This window comes from Malaclemys terrapin, chromosome 8 (genome assembly GCF_027887155.1).
Source record: "Malaclemys terrapin pileata isolate rMalTer1 chromosome 8, rMalTer1.hap1, whole genome shotgun sequence".
Taxonomy (NCBI): Eukaryota; Metazoa; Chordata; order Testudines; family Emydidae; genus Malaclemys; species Malaclemys terrapin.
This window is the reverse complement of record NC_071512.1, coordinates 28,329,918-28,347,871: the sequence shown is the minus strand read 5'-3', so window position 1 is coordinate 28,347,871 and position 17,954 is coordinate 28,329,918. Positions and strand designations below refer to the sequence as shown.

General features: G+C 40.7%; 1 protein-coding gene across 3 annotated transcripts in view; it reads right to left on the bottom strand.

The window, feature by feature from the left end:
- TENM2 (teneurin transmembrane protein 2) overlaps positions 1–17,954 on the bottom strand; it is a 1,031,222-nt gene that overhangs the window by 483,977 nt on the left and 529,291 nt on the right. The window lies entirely within an intron of this gene.

Below are 17,954 nucleotides of genomic sequence, written 5' to 3'. Positions count from 1 at the left end.
TATTAAAGGGGGGGGGAGGCAGGAGAAAAGGAAATGTTCAGCTCTGAATCGTGGATCAGTTAGAATGAAACTAATCAAAAACTTTTCATTTGAATGTGTTTAACTATTTCAAATCTAAATTGAATTAAAAAAGGTATACATTTTAAAAACAATTATACTTCTATTTTCCCAAGAAATGTCGAGATCCTTGAAGAATCTGTCAGAGGATTTAATAACTGCAACTACTACTACTATTACTAAGTTTTGGTAGGTGATTAATCAACAAAAATAAAGTAAAGTAAAACTCAATTTTCAAGTAGTTACCTAAAAGTTCAGAAGAGGCCAGAAGCCTGGTAATTCATATCGGGTCTGTTTTTTGGAAAGTCTAAGTGCCCACAATTTGCATGGGTTTCACCGTGAGGTTATTTGGTCCTCTCCCAGTAGATATTCAACATCTTGTAGATACTTGCTCCTACTAATTTATGGCCATGGTTCATTAATGTCCCAATCCTGCACCCACTAGTTTCAGGATCAGTACGGAAAACATGTCCGTTTTGTTTCTCATTGTCACTTATGGTATGCAAAAAAAAAAAAAAATCCCAAACAAACAAACAAACAAACAGTGATTCAGTTTGATAACTGAATAAAGCCATTATACTGAAAAAAGTATTATTTCACTTGTATTGAAGGCATTAAAAGAAATTTGTTATACCTCTAGGAAGACTAGGAGAGATCTGTTTTACTTGGTATGCATTTCTAAACTGAAACATCTGCTACTTGATTGAAAGAATAAAACCTCTCAAGGCTTAGAGTAATGACTTTGGGGTGGAAAAATGTTCCAAAGAACATGACATATCCTTAGAAATTACACATAGCAAAAAAGACAGGCATGTGTGATTAGTAAACTGGCCACTAAGTGCCCTTGTTGCACCACATACATGCAGTTGAGTATGATGTGCTGTAAAAATTGAACTCCTAGTGAAAATGATGCAAAACAAGTCATTTTCAGATACTCTGGCCCAGGACTAATCAGTTCAGCTTTATCTTTGATGAGACTGACTTTTGATTTTGAAGCAGGGAGAAAAATATTGTAGATTTTTCAAGGGCACTCCATTGCAAGTAAAAAGCTATGAATAATACCACAAAAATGTAGTCAAGCTAAGGAGACATTTAGAAATCTAGAAAGCGGAGTTCTTATTGAATATTAATCCTGGTAGCTGATTTTTAGCAGTCACAGAACAGGTAAGCAGCCATAATTCATAGCACATTTGTTCTTTTCAGTGGTACCAATGATTACCCAAAAGATGCAGTATTAAAATGTAAGGGGAAAAAAAGATCTGAATTAGGTTTGTTTAGTGAATACACCTGGTGTTATATAGCATCTGTAACCCTGTTATCAAGACAGAGACATGAATATAAATACATAAATACAGAAGTGGCCGCTTCCCGCAGCTTCCATAGGCCAGGAATGGCGAACTGCGGCCACGAGGAGCTGTCGGAAGCTGTGCAAATCTAAACAAATTGTCTGGCAGCCCACCAGCAGATTACCCTGACGGGCTGTGTGTGGCCCGCAGGTTGCCCATCACTGTTCTAGATGGTAAACAAACTACAAGGCAATACATCCCTTTTATAGGCCGGGTAAAATTACTGAACATGCAAAAGAGTGCCCAGTTTTATATGCTTTTAGGACCATGTTTTCGTCCGACTCCCTTCTCAGCTGCCATCTGTGCTCACTAATATATTTTACCGTGCAAATGTTTGCATGCACACTTTAAAATTTCTAACCATTGTAAACTCACAAAGGTTCAAATGTGTGCGTGAAGGTATAGGCACCTGCAAAACACATGCACATGTGTACGCAATTTAGGCATGAATATGTGGAAGAAGTGGGATGTCCATTTAGTCTACACAGATAAAGATCATATTTATGTCCCACAGAGAGAGAGAATATACATGATGGTGTACTGCGGCATAAAGGTTTTATTGGCATGGATTTGGGATGGCCATACTACCCACAAGCAGCCGAGCAATATGTGAGTTATGCCTCTTGTGCCAATAAAGCATTTAGACCACACCAACAAACACAGTTACAACAACCCTGCAAACATACGTAATGGGTTATTTTAGAAGTGTTTGGGAAGGTGGGGTTTTTTGTTGCTGTAATTGGGACTACACCTCTACCCCGATATAACGCTGTCCTCGGGAGCCAAAAAATCTTACCGCGTTATAGGTGAAACCGCGTTATATCGAACTTGCTTTGATCCGCCGCAGTGCGCAGCCCCGCCCCCCCCGAGCACTGCTTTACCACGTTATATCCAAATTCGTGTTATATTGGGTCACGTTATATCGGGGTAGAGGTGTATTTGTTTTGAATATCAATGACAAAATCCTCATTACAATGCAATAGTTCTGATGCAGACACTACAGTATAGATAATAAAATTAAACAATTTTAGTGGTTTGTAATCTAACAGTGTCTGCTACATTATATGCTAGAATAGGAACTGGATTTATGAAGTTTAATATCTGGGATTTTTTGTTTAATAAAAGCTTTTGTTTTTATTTCAGATACAAGCGGAGAAAAAATCATCAACATTGGATCACATTGGCCTTTATAAACTTGTATATGTTTAGTGAAATCACTATTTTGTCTTTGTCCTTATCTCTGGCCACCTTGGGAGTTTTGATCCTTACAATTACAAAGACTACAGATGAGGACAACAAACTGTTCCCCCACGGAAGCGGAGCCATCCATCTTTTTGATGTGAAACATCTAAAACAAATTTTTCAAAAATAATTTTCCACTGTGCGTTATCCAAGGCTCTGTTTCTCCAACAATTCTTAACAAAGGTTTTGTTACTGATGCCCAGAGGAAAGAATAATTTAAATGTTGAGACACTTTTTAAAAATAATGTCATTTGTTGGGAAGTCTCTGTGGGTATTACCTTCCTTTGACACTCACAGGGAGTTAAACCTAATTGCATTTAGGGTTATCTCTAGCAGCTACGCTCAGAATCAAACATCCTCGTGAGGACTATTGTTCTAACTAATCTACTTATTAAGCTTTTATTCAGATTTAATGCAGTGTTTTATAAAAAACATCTCAAAGGGACAGTAATGGATTTTGCAATTATCAGGAAGGATAGAGTAGACTATGACCTACAATCACTGGTCTTCTAAAAAGAAAAAAATATTTTGTAAGTAAACCCATAAGTCATTATGCTTAATTTTAGTCCCTATCCCACAGGCCTCACCCATGTCTAGGAAAAGTACACTACATGTGAACTTGCTATGCTTCCTTGTATACCTTCCTGTTATTCACAGATCTTAGACACCATGTCAACACACCCGCCACCTTCTTAGTACCAGTTTGCCAAGCCACCCCTGTCCTCATTCCAATCTCCCCTGAAGATTCACTTCGACAACACTACCTGTTCCTACAATAGGTTTGCTGGAGCTAGAGGTTGTATTGTATTATATTGTATCCCCAAAGGAATTTTCTGCCAACAAGCACTAAATATAACTATATTTAAATAATTATAATATAACTCCCAACCAGGTTTCCTCAGCCCCCTCTCCTCCAACCCACCTATTAACACAATCCATGCTTGCAAACCTGAATTTCCATAATATTTATCTACCAACTCTTTGCTTAAATAATTAATACAAAACAACTTGGCTTTTTGTTTCCTAAAATTTCCTTTTAGTCTCCTGTTTCCAAACAATTATCCTAGCTCCAGTCTAGCCTCTCCATGCTCCCGCATACAGAACAAATTGCTTCTATGCCACTGCTCCTCACCCCACCATCTCCAGAATATTGATCTCATTCCTTCCCTACCCCAATTACAGTTCATCTGTAGGTTTTTTCCCCAAGGTTGTGGTGGGAGTCTGACCAGATCCTCCCATTCTCAGCCACCATTGAGACTACTCTTTTGCTGACTGGTGAGGAGGGGAACATCTGTGCTAGGCATCCCCTTCTCTAATTGGGCCCAGGTGGAGTCAATGATACATCCATCTTACAGCCTGCCTGGGATCTCGCTGCCCAGTAGGAAAGCAAGCTACAATAGCTTTTCTCCTCCCCTTTATACCTCCCTTCCCCCTTGCTTGCAAGGTGGCCAGCAGCTTCTGGAGGCACTGCTGAATTGCACTGCAGGTCAGAGAGAGAGAGAGAGAGAGAGATGCTCTCAACAACGTGGTTCCAACTCATGCCACAACCAATTGCAGAATGTGACGGAGTCTGCATGGAAGGTGGGAAGGAAGCGCGTTCCTTAATGCTTCCTCCTTGTGATGGCCTGACCTCACTGCTACTGCCTTTTCCAAGACAGTCCTAACTAATGCTATGCTTGTGGCTAGCTCCAAAGGTCTCATGCCTGTTCTTGTCCTTTTCATTCATTGCTGTGGATCACTATCTTCCCCTTCATCACCCTGGCTGCTTCTGACTTGGAACTTCTTTTCTTCTTAACTTATCTGCTCAGAATAAGCTGGAATCATAACCTTTCTTTTCAACATCCTTTAGTTTGTATCACTAAGGACTTTGGTTCCCTACTCTTTAATCTTTATATTCTCCCTTTTCCTCCCCTTAGCCAATATTTAATTTTCATCAGTGTTTGATTTGGTTGGCTTTTATCATTGATCACTTATGTTTTTGCAGAGAGGGGCCCAAACCACAATATTCAGATTCTGGATCAAAACTTCTAAAAATCAGAGGGCAGTTTGGATCTGCATTTCTCCTTCCAGCCCATCTCTATGTTATTTTCATATATTGTCATTTTATTGTCTTATCCTGCCGTAATATTTTGGATCAAAAATATTAAATACAAATTAAATGTTTTGTACTTTCAACCAGAGAACTCATGCTCGCTATATGCAACTGAGGACTATGAAGAATTAGAGGAAAATCTGATGGTGACAGGTAGAAATGAAAAACAACCACAAAAACATCAAAAAATGAGCCGTTCTGCTTTTTTAATAAAACATGCCACTTGATCTATTCTGATTTTACACCATAAAAGGCCTGTGCAATTGTTCTTTTCTGCTATTTTCTTTAAGTGATAGAATTACCTATTCTGTTGTTTTATTCTATTGTGTTCTATTTTACATTTTCTTTATGATGTGTTGTTTGATCTTTTCTTGTCCTTGGAGCCAGAGTTGTAGTTATTCACTTCTCTGAACTACATTCACCAAGCCAATTAAACTAAAAAAAGCTTGCTTCTTCATATTTATGTACTGTATTCTAGTAAGTCACAAATAGCATTATTTTCTAAAAGAGATCTCAGAATTGTATCCTCTTCTTTTCTTTTCACACAACCCACATTTTTTCTTAAATAAATAAATAAATCCGCAATTCAACATTTGAAGATGCTTTCCAAAATATTAATGAAATTATGAAAATACCATGGGAAACAAGACACTGGTGTTAGTTCAAGTAACTTTGGCAGCTCATTAAAATCAATTACAGATGTGCCACTTTTTACTCTTTCCCATTCATAAAAGGCACATTTTAGAGAAATTACAAATGAAGGCTTCTGATCCACCACTGCATCAAAATGGGATATGGAAATAATTTTAGATGATTTTTCATACTGTCCTAAACTGTTGGTAAATATTATCAACATTAATCTTGTTGTGCCAGATTTTCCAAGTGTATTGCTTGCAATGGTTGTACAGAACAAAGTAATGAGCAGCATGTGAAAACACTATGTAACTGTTAGAAAAAGAAACAAAAGGAGAGATTTTCTTTCTCCATTTCCCAAGGACTGGTAAAAATATTAGGCTCTATTCTCACATTTAAGAGTGCAGGCACATGCATAATTCAGATTAGTGTTAACAGGCATTATCCATATAAATACCTGCATGTCTCTGAAGGTCAGTCTTCACTAGAGAGGTAACACAGGCGAGCAGTACCTGGGTCTGAATACCCAGATTAGCCTAGCTCTGCAGTAAACAGCCACTCTGCAAAGCCATGTCAAGTTGCTTTGTCCTTATTAGTGCTACACTCCCGTGTGTGTGTCACTAGGACTTTCAGGGGGCACATCCCATGGTTCTTAGTGCTACGGTAAGCTTAAACTCTCTCTGATTCTTCCCCAGGGAATTGTGGGAGAACCTGGCTTCCTTTTGGGCACACAGAAGGAATTGTGGAAAGGCACTGGAGAACTACCAGCACTTGAGTGATATACCCTGCATCTTCACTGCAATGTGGGTGGGTTATCATCCTAAATGAAAGTGGTGCCCAGGCTAAAACTAACCTACTTCCCCAGCTAGGCCAACTAGTCCAGGTTGAAATCACCCATAAACTTGATTAAGAGGGTTTTGTGTGTGGAAGGGAGGGGAGTTAGTGGCAACACCTGAATAAGAGCCAAGTTAACTCTGTCATGAAGATGTACACTGAGGGAATAGCCTTGCTATATCCATAAATATCTCCCCATACAGAACAGATGTTGGCCACATCAAAGGAAAAACTTTGGGACTGATCATGTTCCTAGATCCTCACAAGAAGGGACTCTTCAAGAACAGATCTTGCCATTCGTGTGTGAAAGGAGGAGTGAGACACTTACATGGCTACCATCCCCCACTTGAGACCTGTCACCGAGAAAACCCCTGAATTTACACCCCACACACTACTGTAATAATCTTTGTACAAAATATGCCTTTTCGTGCACCCTGGAATGTGACACACACATTAATAAGGATCCTGGGGCAGCTGCTGGTTGGGAAAGTCCTGGTAGCATGGTTCTAATGGAATTAGGCTATGCAGATACACTGTGCCTCTAGAGAATCACTCCTCACTATCTGTAGGGTTTGGGGCCAGATGTATTCACACTTCCTAGAGAGGAAAGGGAGATGACCTTAACCCTCCACCACCAGAAGAATTTGGAGGAAACTCAACAATGGAAACCTCAACAATGGAAAGAGTCTTCCTCTTTCTCAGACCCTCTCCCGCAGCTATTTCCACAATTGTGGGTAAGCAAGCCATTTGCTGCTATGGGCACTGGTTCAGTATTAAGACTTCATAATTTCAGCCTTAAAAAAATAAAATAACAGCTCTGTTACAAGCAATGGAATTATACTTAGATTTAATAAGAGAAGCTGGAGTTTGAAGTAGGAGCTATAGCTAGGTTTAGGGTACTTGCACTTTCTTTAATATTCCTGCTACACAATTCTTGATCCTAAATCCTTCTGTATGGCTAGCCCACTATCTGTACAAATGCTATTTAAAATAGTAACCAGACTAGTGCTTTTACATCAAGTAGTGCTCCAAGACACACCCTAATACCTGCAAAGAATAATATCTTAATTATTAGGGTAATGGGGAGGATTTAAGTCAGTGAAGCACAGACTGCAGAAATGATATGGAGTTTTGTACTGCTTTGTCTAAACCAGTTGCAAAAAAAAATCTATGCAAAAATGTCCCCTCTCCAACTGCAGAGGATGAATTGACATTAACAGAGCTTGCCAAAAGCATTAGAAAGATGCCCAGGAGATCTACAAACTCAAAATTTAGAAGTGGACAGTATATAATAAATACTGTATGTGATTACTGATGTCATTCATGGAACTTATCCATGACCATTATCAACATTTAAATTAATATGTTAAAAATGCTGCTACACAAGCTAGACTGAGATGGTCAAGAGGAATCTACATTTGTCCTCGTTTTTGGGGTATGTGTTAATATTCTACACCTCTACATCTGGAGAGTTCAGAATAGGGATGAGTCAGCCAAGATGTTACCAAAATACCAAAGATGTTAGGTTCTTGCAAGAAGAAAATATGACTAGTGTGTGCTAATAACTCTTGGCACCACTGGATCTTGCAAAGCCTCCCAAGTCACCTTCAGGTGTAGGCTGACTTCAGTCAGTACCTCCCCAGTACCTTTTATCACAGTCCTGAAATCTAAGCGAAACAAAAACCAAAAAAACTGTGCCAACTTATATGTAGATTACAATATCCTCATTGTACACTCTTTACTAAACTAAGAGCACATAGTCACTTCAGTTTTAGCTTAATGTAGTGCAGGCTCAAACATACAGGCCTCAGAGGAAGCAAGCAAGTGTACTGACCTGGCACTAGAGCAGACTAGTGCTTTTGTGTATTAAACCTCTTCTGACCCTCACAGTCACGCAGACTCACAAGTACAAAGTAATGCACTTCAGTGCACACGAGGAAAGATTCCTTTAAAATAAACACACATTTTCCATCTGAAATGATGAGGACTGTCCATTTTCTACAAATAGATCCAGCTTTATCCCACTGGAACTACCAAACATTTCAAGCAGGACGCATCAGCAGGCACTGAAGCGGAAATTATCTGCCAAATACCATTCTGCTTTTTCCTTTGCGAGTATAGGAATAAAGTGATGTTAGCAATTCTTGATCAGATTGTATTCATTTTAATTTAAGAGATAATGTCAGCAAAAATGGAGCATTGTGACAGTTCCAACATAGATGTTGAGGCATTCATGGCAAAACGGAGAGGCTGTTCTCTCAAACAAGGGACAAAATAAAATAAATGAGAGTGACCTGCAGAGAGCCTGAAAGCCTACATTTACTGTCTGCTTGCTGGGAAGTTGCAATCTTAGTTGCACAAAAAGTGGACTTACGTGTTCCAGAGATACAGGCTTGTGTGATGAACTATCCACAGACACTTCTATTATCAGTGCTGGGATAGGGAAGCATTTGATATGTATAGTAGGTGCCATATGAAACTCAACATTCACTTCTTCAAGTGCCGTGATAGCCATTAAATGTTGCCACTCAGTGGTATGTGAGAGGAGACTGTTTTCCCCCTATACTTGCAATTGAAATGGTAATTGTTGATATACTGATGGTAACACTCGGTACTGAGGTATCACAAACAATGCAAAGGGGCAGATGTTGAGTCTTTTATTGGCACTCAACTTTCAAAATTACTGGATAAAGCTTTTGTCTAGTTCTCTCTAATAGAAATCTTGTTGTTTGACAGGCTCATATTTCCCATAAATAATATATCATCCAGTGATATTACTGTCATCTGCTGAGGAAGTATCCATTCTGCCCCCTTTTTAGGATTTTGTGATTTTCAGAATGAGGCTTTATTAACAACAATTACATTAACCCTTGCCCCCCCCCAAGACTGCTATCAAAATGTTAGCTTGTATCAAGATGATTCAGTATCTACTTTCTAATTCTGAGCATGAGATACTGTCCTCAGTCAAAAATTAATGTTCATTTTTTAAATTGTTTAGGTAAGTTATTAAGCAATGAATAAGTTGCTGGGTCTGTCTCAAAAAGTTTTGGGAAAAGTCACAGATGACTCATGGTATATTTTAATTAAAACATGATTTTTTGAAAATTTGTGAGATTTGTGATATTGTCATTATCTCTCCCCACCCTACACCTGCTGTTACTTATCCACCCACTCAGCCATCACTCTTCCCATCTCAACTATGATCTATGGATGGGAATTTAGATTACAGCTTCTAGTCTGTGACTCATAGAGTTGATAAAACATGCAATCTTGGATTTAAAAAAAGATACACCATTCACAGTCATGAAAAACCAATGCCCAAGCAATGAAAGGTGGAAGAATCAGATCCTAAGAAGTTAATTCTCTCTTTAATCGGTGGCTGTTTTAAATTATAGTGAAAATGTAATACTATAAAAGAGAACACAATATATGCATCTTTATTTAGGTTTGGTAAAATTTAAGAGCTAAATCCTGCCCTCTATCTAGGTTGGGGGTGGGCAAACCTTTTGGCCCGAGGGCCACATTGGGGAATAGAAATTGTATGGTGGGCCATGAATGCTCACAAAATTGGAGTTGGGGTGTGGGAAGGGGTGCAGGTTCTGGTTCGGGGTGCCCATTGATCAAGTGGTTTGGAGAGCAGGAGGGGGATCCGGGCTGCGGCAAAGAGAAGTTTGGAGAAGCTCGGGGGTGCAGGCTCTGAGCAGCGTTTACCTCAAGCGGCTCCCGAAAGCATTAGTATGTCCCTTCTCTGGCTCCTATGCAGAGGCACGCTGCCCCATCCGCAGGCACTGCCCCTGCAGCTCCCATGGGAATGCATAGGAGCTAGAGCGGGGCCATGCCATGGTTTCCGGGGGCCATGTGATGCGGCCCCTGACCCAGCGCCCCGGCCGGAGTGGGGTGTGGTTCGGCTTGCGGTCTGGCTTAAAGCGGCTCACGGGCCAGATCCGGCCTGCAGGCCATAGTTTGCCCAACCCAATCTAGGTACTTATATGACCCTCATCGTCATCATATTTGAGCATGTCACATTTAATTTATTTATTCTCACAACGCTCCCGCTGTGCTATTATCCATATTTTACAGATGAGGAACTGAGACAAGAAGAGGTTAAATAACTTTCCTGACATCACACAGGAAGTCTGGACTTGAACCCAGGTCTCCCAAGTCCTTGGTTAGCACCTTAATCACTACACCATCCTTCCTCTTAGCAGTACTAATTAAATCTCACTGACTTTAATGAGAATCATGCTTTCTGTCTCTCCACCTGCAGCACTTATACAACATGTACCCATAACTGACCCATGTCTTCCAAGAAGAATGCCCTTCCTCATTAATAAGAGCTATTAGTAATTATGGGTAAGGCTACGTTTTAGTCACGGGTATTTTTAGTAAAAACCATGGAAGGTCATGGGCAGTAAATTAAAATTCACGGTCTGTGACCTGTCCATGATTTTTACTCTATATCCCTAACTAAAACTTGGGCAGGGGGCCTCAGGTGCTCGGGGAGTGGGGGGAGGGATCCGGGGGCAATGCGGTTGCTGGGGGAGGTGGCCTGGGAACTCGCTGGTGCTGGGGGCTGAGCCAGCACCAGCCGCTGCAGAAGTCACAGAAAGTCACAGAATCCATGACTTCCGTGACCAATTTGCAGCCTTAATTATGGGTCAATACATCTCTGAAGCAAGGGCTGGGAGCAAAAGGATGAGCAACGATAGGGTTACCATACGTCCGGGTTTTCCCGGACATGTCCGGCTTTTCGGCAATCAAACCCACGTCCGGGGGGAATTGCCAAAAAGCCGAACATGTCCGGGAAAAATACCGTCCGGGCACTTCCTCTCCCGCGGCTGCTCTGCTCCTCCCCGGACTCAGACTTTGGCTCTGTTTAAGAGTCAAGCTGCCCGAGCCAGCGCTACCGCCTTCGGGCAGCCCCCGTGCCTTCGGACCCCAGCCGCCAGCCGGGCACTTCTCCTCCCCGGCTCCAGCTGCTCTGCTCCTCCCCGGACTCAGACTTTGGCTCTGTTTAAGAGCCAAGCTGCCCGAGCCAGCGCTACCGGCTTCAGGCACTCCCCGTGCCTCCGGACCCTGCGCCGCTGGAGCAGAGCAGCTGGAGCCGGGGAGGAGAAGTGCCCGGCCGGCGACTGGGGTCTGGAGTCAAGGGGGCTGCCTGAAGCCGGTAGCGCTGGCTCAGGCAGCTTGGCTCTTAAACAGAGCTGAAGTCTGAGTCCGGGGAGGAGCAGAGCAGCTGGAGCCGGGGAGGAGACGTGCCCGGCCGGGGGCGCAGGGTCCGGAGGCATAGGGGCTGCCCGAAGGCCGAGTGCTACCGGCTTCATGGTTTGCCGGGCAGCCTCCAGACCCTGCGCCACTGGCTGGGCGCTTCCCCTCCCGGGTTCCAGCTGCGCTGGGGAAGTGCTGGCCGGGGGCACAGGGTCTGGAGGCTGCCCGGCAAACCGTAAAGCCGGTAGCACTTGGGCAGCCCTTTTCGCGTGGTTGGGAGGGAGGAGGGGGAGTTAGGGCGGGGACTTTGGGGAAGGGGCGGGGAAAGGGTGGAGTTGGGGCAGGGCCGGGCGTGGGAAAGGGGCGGGGCCAGGGGTGGGAAAGGTGCGGGGCTACGGCCCGTGGAGTGTCCTCTTTTTTATTTTTGAAATATGGTAACCCTAAGCAACGATAGGGATGGACATGTTCACAACAATGGCCCATTCCAGCTCTTCTATATAATGTGTGCATCCACCAATATGTAGGCATTTTAGTTTTTTAGGGTAGCTGCTGCACTTGTGTACACACACATACACACACACACACCATTTTACACAGTATACACATCCATCTGTTGGTGGATTGGATCTAACCCGAAGGACTGTTCCCAGGCTTCCCACAAACCAGGTAGTTCATAACAGCCAGAAGAATTACCTTGGATGTAAGACAGATATACCTAAATGTATTACAAGTTCATGCTGTGCACTGTGACAGAGAAAACACATTAGAACTACAACAGATGGAAAAGGAGCAATATTTTAAAAGTAAATAAATGCAGACAATATTTCTACATGTATCAGTAACGTATGTATGGTGGAGAACAGTACTATAATGTATTCTATGTGAACTAAAAATATTGACACAAATTACAATCATATTGTGCATGTTTTTTTTCTTGTGTTTCAATGTATTTTGGGTTATTCCTTGCTGATTTATGTCTTCACTAAAGCCTCAGGGATTTTGAAGACTGTTAATGACTGAATGGGCATATGATGTTTTGTAAAGAATACATAGGATTTTTCCCCCTGAGGTTTTCCCTCTCAAAGTTATAGTTGGAGTTCAATAGAACAACAAATAAGCATCATTTGTTTTCCTCTTTATCTTATCTTTGTTCCATAGGAATTTAAATGCAAATGTGAAATAGAATGAACACCAACAGATGCATCAACTGGTACTGGAGTATGATGATTGCAATCTATAAAGCATAACAGACTATTTGCTATCTGCTTACTGTCACAGCACTCTACAGTTGGAAACACTATAGCAACATTCTGTGGGAGTTATTTTTGCAACCAAATTTGAACAGAAACACTCTGAAAATCACCTCAGGATTTATATAAAAATATTGTAGTGTATTCCCACATGCTTGTGCTATAGTAAATATAGCTTCTCTAAGCAATTAAGGAAAAGATGCTGGCCTAAATTTACAAAATTAACTTTGAGAACCTCTATTTTTGGCTACCAAAGTAGAGACACTTTAAAAGATGTATTGTTTTCAGAAACTTCTGAGCATCCACCTTCTGAAATTAGGCCCCTTTAAGGTGTCTCAGGTTGAGAACATAAAAGTCTAGTCACTTATGAAAATTCAGGCCACTACATTTAAATTATGATTAAAAAGTGGGAAAACATGGCTGAGGTTTAAAACTTACTAACTTATCAAACCCCTCTCCTAGTTATTCAATATAGCCTGCCTGCTACCGCCACCCCTCATCACCCACACTCCCATCAGCAACAAGAACAGGCCTCCTTCAAACTAGCTATTTAACAAACCTACCACCTCACTCATACCTATTCCCCCATGCAAGTGGCAGTGACCCTTCTCCCAGTTGCATATCTGAGCCACCATCTCTTTCCTAATTTGACACAGCCCAGTAGAAGTTGATGAGTGGGTAAAGTGCAAAGTCAAATAGCCTAAGAACTTATTATAAGATTATAATTTAGCAGTTGAAGTTTAAGTGATGCTTATGACCAGATTATCTGATGTCTGAGAGAGGGATGGATGCTATAGAGAGAGGAGAAAGATGAAGTGAGAAAGTTTTGCATCTCAGATAACGTAGTAATATTCTGACCCTGGGGTTTATATAATTATAATGTTTTCCTTTTCTGTTTCTCTCGTGTAATTTTAATTCTATACTTAAAATGACTCAGATTTATGCTGTTGATAAGAACTAATCTATTACAATGAGATACATTGATAAGGATTATATTAATATTAGAAATGATCACAAAACTTCAGAGTTTGGATCTGGACTTCCACAAAGTTCATTGATATTAAGATCTGGATTTTAGATTCTCTCCTTAACACTGAATTAATTGCTACATTAAATCTGATCAAGTAACAAAATATTGCACAAAGTCCCTGAGATGGAGGCTCAATTATAGGAATGGCCTTAATGACCATTGTACCACGACCATCCAGGTTTTCCCACTGTTAAAAGTTTTTCCAATTTAAAAGCAGTTATGTGATTCATGACAGCTCTCTGTACTATAAGGCTATTCTAATGTTATCCTATCCACTTCCCCATACACCTTGATTTCAACTTCAAGCTGTAGCTTTCAAGTATTTTGTCAATCACAATTTATTAAATGCATTCTGCTGAGGCAGCTGTCAGGACAAGGCTCAACACTGACAAGCCATCTTAGCTCCTGTTTATTTCATCCTTAAGTCACCGACTCTCATTTTATCCCCGAGGAGAAGAAATGTTCTGGCTAGCTCAGAAAGGATGTGGAAGGACACTACACAGGCCAGGCAGAGCCACTGTGCTGCCAGGGCTCTTGATCAACACAACCAGAAGTATCAATAAATTCTCAGCAGCCCATTCATGTTTACTTTTCCCTTATCATAAGTGCTATTGTGAAAATACTACTGGCACTCAGTGTATAGAAGTGATTGAATAAAAAGATACAGTGCAGGCTGTCAACTTATCCTGAAATAGCCTCTAGTGGAAGGATAAAAAGCATTCCAAGTCCATGCCAGAAGACAGGGCTATTGCACAGAATCACCAAATCCCTCACAATATAAACATTCAAGACCAAGTTCTGGCTCTGAATATGTACATGTGTATACTACAAAAAGGGAGAGGAGGTGCACATCCATCTGTGCATGATAAAAAGTTTCCATCCCAATCCCAGCAGCAGAAAAAAAAATCTGTGGCAAGGATCATTTTCTGCACAGCTTTCACAAATAATATCATGTGAAATATCATAGGGGAAAAACTGGGGGCAGTCAGAACCACAGTAAGCCAATAACAAAAATCAATAGGTTGGGATTTTCGAAAGAACATAGCATTGACCAACTCAGGTCCTATTGACTTCACTGGACCAATTCTAACTACATTCCCTGAAAGAATCTGCATGCATCTGCCAAATTCTGGACCATGTTCACAGAGAGGTGATACGCCTTCTGATTATGGTGCTCACATCATGAATAATGCCATGTGCATGAGGAAGTGAGGCAATGGTATGCATAGCCAATCTCCAGATATTCCAGTTCGCCAAAAAAAAAAAAAGAAAAAAAGATCTTTTTCATGTGGACCTACACATGGTCCATTGTATGGCATGGGTGGGAATTTCAAAAGTATTCAGCAGTGACTTAACTCAGCTCCTGTTGATTTAAAAAGAGCAGAGTTAGCACAGTGCTGAGTGCTTTGAAAATCCCATTCATTAATACATAAAGAATGGGTGAAACATTTTGACATGATCAATCTCAGCTCCCACTGAAATTAATGGGAGATGGGTGTGCTCAGAATCTTTGAAAACCAGGCTAGCATCATACCACTTCTAACCACATAGGGTGAGATTCTCACCACTGCTCCATCCTGTTTATGCCAAATAAAAAGGGCTAGAATAGCTTAAAGGAACTCTAAAATCCCTGGATCTGGCCAGGGGAAAATTTTCCAGACACAGGAACTGAGGAAGACAAGCCTCAAGCTGTTTTAGGAGGACCTCTATGCAAGGCCTTTTAGGGGTGTGAGAGGCGGGCCAGGAGTGTAACCACAGCATGTAACACTGTATAAATTTTGTGGGCCCATAAGCAGGTGGGGACTGACTGTCCCAGGCCTGTTTAAATTATTCTGGAGGCCCCTTGGGCCCCAGAGCATCCCAGAATTGAGAGAATGCAAAGGTAACAAAGCCATTATAACCCCCCTCCACACACACACACTTTCGGGCTGCAAGTTCTGTGCCATGCCTTTTAGGGTATATCTACACTACAAATAAAGGTGTGACTGCAGCTCAAGCTTTAGTCTAGCTAGCATAACTAAAAAAAGGAGTGAAGAAATGGTGGCACAAACTTCAGTATGGGCTAGCAACACAAGCATGTACACAGGGCCCAGGCCGATTTGTACAGCTCCCATTGAAGTGACTGCTGTCACATCTTCACTACTATTTTTTAGCCATACTAATTAGATTAAAGATGGCATAGGTATGCCTTCTTGAGCTGCAACAACACCTTCAACTGCAGCATATGCATATCCTTAAGGTGTGGCCCTAAATTTCAAAATATGACTACTCCAGCTATACCAGTGTACTGATTAGAGTAGGACAGGATTACAATAGGTACAATTGTAAATATGCTTTAAAAAGTTTTAAACAACAGTATTCTTCACACCAAATAATTTGGAGTTCTTCATTAAAAGGCTGAGTTGTGTGTTAAGAATCTCACACTGGGAAGATAAAAATAAAAAATAAATTAATGGAGATATCCTATCTCCTAGAACGGACCTTGAAAGGTCATGGAGTCCAGCCCCCTGCCTTCACTAGCAGGACCAAGTACTGATTTTGCCACAGCTCCCTAAGTGGCCCCCTCAAGGATTGAACTCACAACCCTGCGTTTAGCAGCAGGCCAATGCTCAAACCACTGAGCTATCCCTCCCCACAGATGATGCAGACTATGCTCCAAGTGCCTTGCATGTGCCTTGTACTCTGAAGTTTGAAAATTATAAATAAATGTTATGGTGGCTCAGAATGCTGGAGGGTTACTATGGTGCTGACTATTATCAATAGGAACCAACACTTGGTCATACAAGCAACTGAGGAATTGAATCAAACTACTGAGATTCCAATTGCACTGACTAGCAAAACAAGTAGAACACCTACTTAGCATTGGTTTAAGACTCATAGCTAATGAAGTTAAGATACTTAAGCCAGTTCTGTTGTTTAGCATTTATTTTCATTACTTTAATTGCTTCTATCATTTATTTATTTAGCACCTTTTATTAATAATACATGCCAAATTGGAGGCAACTTTACCATTGGGAATACTAGAGTAAAACTAACATCTGTGCTACCAAGTTACTTCGCTACAAAGACCTAGATATTGAGTTATTTAATATCCATGAAAGATATTGAAATACAAGCACTGAAAAGAAAGTACAAGCAAATGACAAGATACATTTTCCTTAGCATTAGAAGGGCCTATATACTGAACAGAAAAGAACTAGTTGTTTATTTCTAATTCGTGTGATGTTTAGCTCTATTTTATTAGCTTGGCAGGATCACTCTTTTCCTTGTTCCTAATCTTTTTTTTTTTTTTTGTTATGTATATCAATGTATTTTTTTTCACAAAGCATGAAGCAGAATGAAATATGTTCAGAATACTCATACTTCTGTGGACAACCTCACTCTCTACTTTCTTTTTGTGTGGTCTCTGGAGCTCAGCATTCTAAACATATAAAATATTATTATATAATATTATTTGAATCCACTAGCTCTCCAGTTAAAATTAAAATATGTCACAAGATAAATTTAAAAGGCATACATGACCTCTTATGAATTCTTTGTGTTTGTTAAATGTTATAAACTACACATGCATCAGCCAGGTGGTAGACACTCTGTTTAAAGAAAAATAAATAAATTACGGGAACAGCATTATCAGATCCAATACCTGAACCCTTTCTTAGAAGATTATGATTCAAACAGAGCCAGAAAGTTAAACCAATGATTATTATTACTAGGGGTTATATGTATCTTTAACACTGGGAGGAAAGATGGAAATTTATTCCATCTTCATTAAAAATGATTTTGGAGAACCAAGAATAATCAGTGTAACATGAGAAATGCCAACAAGGAGTTTAGTGAAATTGGAAACCAAGGTAGATGGACATGTTAAAAGGGAGACATTAATACTGAGTCTGTGTTGTAGTATGTAAGATTTTTACAGTTAATAAATTCTACAAGGCTATTATCTACAAACAATGGCACTTGCAATAATAGCACTCTTATGGTCTAGAGAGGGAGCAGATTTTTTGCAAGTAAGTTAAAAGTAGGGCTATTCTTACGAAGGGGAGCCTGCAACTATTCTAATTCACTTCTGCAAGTAAGGATCACCCACTTACAGGATATGGTATGTATTGCTGTCTTCTAAATCTGTAGTTCCACAGATCAAAGAACATATAGCATCAGCATGAGAACTGAGTCTTCAAAATGATTTCTGTTCCCCAAACCAATTTCATCTAATAATTAACTGATCCCCAACATGAAAAGGTGGAAGAATTCCACAGGGA